Below are 6,229 nucleotides of genomic sequence, written 5' to 3'. Positions count from 1 at the left end.
AAAAGCAGCAAAGGGAGTGTTTGGGATTTCTCTTAATAAAATTATTACTCCATATACTATGGATCAAATTGATGAGTTAGCTAATGAGTTAAATACTTGGGCAATAATCATGTGTAAATCTAATGTTTCATTTGATAATCACTTATAAATCTACACATGACATACATATTTTCTCCACAATAGAAGAAGCTATAAATTTTCATAAAAGGTTCCATGTCAATGCTAATACTTTACAAAAGCATTTTAAAATAACCAAAAGAACAAGCCAGACATATAATAAAACAATGTCAAAATTGTGTGACATTTTTACCACAAGTTAATCTTGGAGTCAATCCTAGAGGATTGATACCTAACCATATTTGGCAGATGGACGTCACACACTTGCCAGAATTTGGAAAATCAAAATATTTGCATGTTACAGTTGATACTTCTTCTGGATTTTTGGTGGGCTCCCTTCATGCCAGAGAAAAAACTAAAGATGGTATAGCTCATTGCTTACAAAATTTTGCCACTGTGGGCGTTCCAAAATAGTTAAAAACAGATAATGGTCCTGGTTATGCTTCTACCTCTTTTAAACAATTTTGCTCATCATTTGGCATTACTCACATAACAGGAATTCCATACAATCCACAAGGACAAGGCATAGTTGAAAGAGCTCATCAAACTATTAAAATGTACTTATTAAAACAAAAGGAGGGAATTGGAAAGGGGTATATATCCCCCAAAGATAAACTTAAAATAACCCTTTTTACTCTAAACTTTTTAAATTTGGATTCATCAGGTCTTAGTGCTGAGGAAAGACATTTGTATCCAAAAAAGTACATAAGCCTAAGGTACCTTGGAAGGATATTCTAACAGGACAATGGAAAGGTTCTGACCCAGTGATTGTCTGGAGTCGGGGCTCTGTTTGTGTGTTTCCACAGGGAGAACAGTAGCCAATTTGGATTCCAGAGAGGTTAACCAAAACAATTTCTACAGACCAAAAAGAAGATAATTTGACTCAAATCCATAAAGCTGATATCCAAAACTCCAGCTTGGCTATTCTTACATCTGCAACAGTGATCAACCAGGATGCTTTTTTCAATATCTATTTTATTATTGCTTTTTCCCACATCATAAAGTTCTATTTTATTTTTGAGCTCATACAGACCTAGGTTAATGTTTTTCTGATCAGTTTTATTTTTTGACTGTGGAGTTTTTAAACATTACAATGGAGATTTCACCTAGGTAAAGCTACAAGGGCTTTACTGTTGTCTTATGTGTTATATGTTACGTTTGCAAACTTCTGTTTTGTGTTGTATGTCTGTATGTACGTATGTCCATATATCATATATGAGGAGCGCTCATGAATAAATGGATCTGATTTTTTTTATTATTCATGTGATTTTAATGGTTTAATTTAAATTGGGTAAACAGCTGTTGAGGATTGTTTTAATATGTGTATAAATAAGCAGGTTAACAGATCTGTTTGTTTACTTTCACCTTTCCTTTTCATTATATTTAATAATTCTGTTCAGGATAATGTAAATCGTTCAAAAAATTGTTTTCTTAGTACCTGTTGGAATGTTACATAATTTTTTTTAGCATCATTGTCAGAATTCCTATCTTCATCCCAGTGCCGATGAAGACAAAGATGAAACCAAACTACAGTTTCTTCGATAGTTATCACAACAAACTGTATAAACTGATGCATCAATGAATAATAACTCAACAAGTAATGCTCAATCACTGAGTTGATTTATTTTGGGAGGAAATAGACATATTGATAGACTCCTCCGCTTTGAACTGCTTACAAAACTTGCCTGGACTATGTATCACTTGTATGCATTGTGCTCTATCTGTTGATGCAGCGAATTATGGTAGTGCTGGCGTATCTTTGCTGATGTGTCACCAGTGTTGTAATTTTTCCTAAAGAGCCATCAATTGACTTGGTGTCATGGCATTTCTGTATCCTCCTCCCTTCTACTAGTGATGGTCTAATTTTGGGGGCCAACAGAGGTGAGGCAAAGAATCTCACCCCCCCCACCAGCACCAAGGCCAATTTTGGGGGCCAACAGAGGTGAGGCAAAGAACCTCACCCCCCCACTGGTGCATAGGCCTATCCACAAGTATGGCTATATGCTGGACCGGTAGTCAGTGACGGGTATGATCCAATTGCAGTGGTATCAACCTAAGACAGGAGGCTGACGCCTAGAGGTCAGTTTTCCGATGACGGGTAAGGACCATATGTTGAATTGGACAAACCTAACAGGCCCGGTCCCTAGCCACATTGCTTGTTGCTTAATTAAACAGAAGGGGGGAGATGCTAAGAGCCACAGCCAAGTAATATGATGCATGGCATTTTTGATTGAAAGGTGATGCCAGCAAGCCATTGAGATGATATGATTATGTTAAGATTTACATTCATATGGACATTGGACTCCTGCTGTCCACCTCGGCCTGCTATGGGACTCCTGGAGAGTTCCCATTGGTTGGGGAAGTACAGTAGGAGGGATTTCCAGAGGAGGAACTTCCTCTTGGGATCCAGGAGAACAATGCTTGCGTCGATCGGCAATCTTCCAGGGAGCGTCCGGGGCATTGGCGGCAGTTTCAAAAATAAAGTTTGTTCCTGCTTGAGTGGCTCGTGATTTTGTGCCTAGCCAGACTGCGGCAGTTCTTTGTACAAGTTTTCCTGAAGTTGCATAGATGGGAAACAAAATTATTGAGTGTGTTGAGCACAAGTTATGTGTCAGGTCCTGTTCTAAGAACTTCATATGCATTGAACTGTTTAATCTTCCAAATAACCCTATGAGTAGCATGCACAGTTATCATTCTCATTTTGCAGAAGAAAGAATTCAGAAAGGTTAAGCAGCTTGCCCAAGACATTAGCTAGTAAAAAAAGGCTGGCATTTGAATACAGGTTTAACTAACTCCAAAGCCTTCTCTCTCTCTCTCTCTCTCTCTCTCTCTCTCTCTCTCTCTCTCTCTCTCTCTCTCTCATGCATGGCCTGGCATAAGGTAGTGCAAAAAAGGATTTCAGATGAATAAATGGAAGATGAGGCTTCTGTTGTCCTCATTTTGCAGAAGACAGTCTGGGACCCAGAGGCTTGAATGCAATAACCCCATGATCTCTGAGCTAGTCAATATGATTAGAATCCAACATGACTGATTCTCAGGCATTCCCAGACTCTTCTTGACACCTGAACTCACCTACATGCAAGAGTATGTTAACCACAAATGGCTAATGTATTCATCTTTTATTGGAACAAACTACCATAAACATGGTAGCTTAAAACAACACAAATTTATTATCTTACTGGTGATGAGAAATCTGAAATAGTTCTCACTGGACTAAAATCAAGCTGTGGGCAGAGTTGTGTTCCTTGGTGACGGCTCAAGGGGAGAATCCATTTTCTTGCCTTTCCCAGTTTCTAGAGGCTGCCCATGTTCCTGGTTTCATGGCTCCTTCATCTTCAAGGCCAGCCATGGCCAGTCGAGCCTTTTCACATTACATCTCTGACCTTTTTCATCATTACATCTCCTCTGTCTCTGCCATTCTTTCCTCTCTCTTTCACCTATTAGGGCTCTTGTAGTTGTGTTGGGCTCACTTGCTAATCCAAGATCACTCCCTATCTCAAGATCCTTAGCTTGATCACATCTGCAAAATTCCTTTTACTATGCAAAGCAGCATGTTTATAGGTTCCAAGGATTAGGACATGGGCATCTTTGCTATTCTGCCTAACAGTTAGTGCACTGATTATTAGGGCTTTTGCCTATTTCAGATTATAATTTTAAAGATTTGTACCTACATTCAGTTGTCTTCATTAAATCAAAAATGAGTACTTGGAGGAGAGGTTTCTATTTAGAGTGTGAAGTTGTCTTTCACAGACAGAAAATCCAAATTTCTTTATTTTTTTGGCAAAGGGCTCCTGACCCTCCTGAAATTTTGAGCTTGGAAGGTTATATCCCATACCCTTCTGAACTGTATGCTGTTTGCCACCAGATCAGGATCTACATGGAGCAACTATCTCCTTTACTGTTTCCTATGGTTTTCCATCCAGGGAAGTATCAAGGTAAGTCACAGGTGAAGGGGAGAAGATGGAAGTTGAGCAGGTCATATGGAACAAGGAACAATGCGAGACAAGGCAGGTTCAAAGAAAAGGAGTATGGGCATTAAAAAGTCATGGAACAACTATGTAACCATTACCCCAGGCAAGATATAGAAACCCAAGATAGTTCTCCCTTGCCATTTTCTAATGACTTATATACCACCCAAAGCACCACCATTCTGATTTCTAGTTCGATAGATTAGTTTGCCTGGTTTTGAATTTCATATAAATGGAATCAAGCAATATGTATTCTTTTGGCATTTTGTTTCTTTCACTCAACATAAATATATGTTTTTCAGATTCAGTCACATTATTATATGTATCTATAATACGTTCCTTTTATTGCTAAGTACAAATTCTGTTTTAGTCAGCTTTTTTTGCTGTTGTGACTAAAGGATCTGACCAGAACAGTTGTATAGGAGGAAAAGTTTATTTGGGGGCTCACAGTTTCAGATGTCTCTGTCTGGGCCACCCTGAACATGAGCTAAGTACGCCCCCCTTCATTGAGTAATAAAGGTATTGAACTGGCAACACATGCAGTGCAAAGCAAGTGGGCCTTACCTTCCCTCAGCAAGGAAGTGCAGCTCTGGGCTTGGGCATCATCCATTGGAACTGGGCTATGCCTCCCTGTTTCTTGTAACACAATCCCTTGCCTTATTTGGGTGGAATATTCTATCGAATGTCTTTTCCCTAATAAATACAGGGGTTCGGGGTAGCTCACTCTCTGTTGCCTCCCTAGCTCCTCTTGCCCTCCAGGGTGGGAGCTGACTCCTGAGGTCACAGAGCCACCCCTGACCCCTGCAAAAGGTATTTCCATGTTTATGTGGTGTTTACATTGCCAGCCTAATTTACACGGAAAGACTCCATCGCCCTCAAGGGAAGTGGGCAATAAGTCTCAGTCCATAGATAGCTGGCTCCATTCCTCAGGGCTTGAGGTAAGGCAGAACCTCATGGCAGAAGAGAGTGGCAAAGGGAAGAGGGTTACATAATGATTAGAAAGCAGAGATAGATTCACTCACCAGATACAATATATACTCCAAAGGCACACCCGCAGTGACCCACCCCCTCCAGCCAAACTCTACCAACTTTCAGTTACCACTCAGCTAATCCCATCAGGGGATTAATTCACTGATTAGGTTATGGCTCTCCTAACCCAATCATTTCTCCTCTGAACCTTCTTGCAGTCTCTTACTCGTGAGCTTGTGGGAGCACCTCACATTCAAACCATAAAATATTCAATCTGTGAATTTGTCTCAACTTGTTTATCCATTTTTCTGTTGATTAACATTTGCATTATTTTCGGGTTTTTTTTTTTACCCTTGCAATTAAAGCTACATTAAGCATTCTTGTTAATAGAAGACCACCGTACTGATGACCTCCATTATCTGCAAGCCAGGAATTGTCTCCCATCTTTAGCACAATAGAACAGTATAAATGTAATAGGAGGAGATCTGGTACATATGCCACTTGAATAGTTGTACCTGAAATCTGATACTCCCTTGACTTACCAGAAGGTGAAGAAGTAACAGAAATACAGTAGACCATTCTGAGTAGAGAAATGCATTTACTTGTTATGCATTCAGTAACAGTTGTACATATGATGGGTGATTCATTTCTGTTACTGGTAGGACCTATTATGGTAGTGTGATCCTTCCTGTACTTGGTGCTACTTTCCATTTGCTGTCACTTTGGAGATCACTGAACATGGACTTTGGGCTTCTCTGAGAGGAGACTTCCACTATAAAACTTCTAATACCTTATCCAGAGTCATAAATTCCCCTGACTGAACAAAAGGTGGTTCAGAAACTCTAACCCATGGACTCTCCAACATGCATTTCCAATATTAGACAAGCTAGAATATTAAGCAGGTGATTGAAAACTGCCAGGGTTGTGAGGAAGGAATGTCAGGTTGGGGAAAATTATAAAAAAATGCTGTATCATACCACTTATCCAGCATGAGGGTTTGTTAGGCAGGATATGAATGTAAAAAAAATATGAAATATTAAGGTGAGATGGAAGAAGTCCAAGCAATCAACCACAGACTACAGGCAGAGTAGAGAGGAGAAAAAATGTTCCAGAAGGGGAAACATTAAAGTAATTATAGAATAAGAGCTCAGGAGAACTTGAAAGATAGGTGTTCT

This window comes from Spermophilus citellus (genome assembly GCF_964194105.1).
Source record: "Spermophilus citellus genome assembly, chromosome: 2".
Lineage (NCBI taxonomy): Eukaryota > Metazoa > Chordata > Mammalia > Rodentia > Sciuridae > Spermophilus > Spermophilus citellus.
This window is presented reverse-complemented; position numbering follows the sequence as displayed.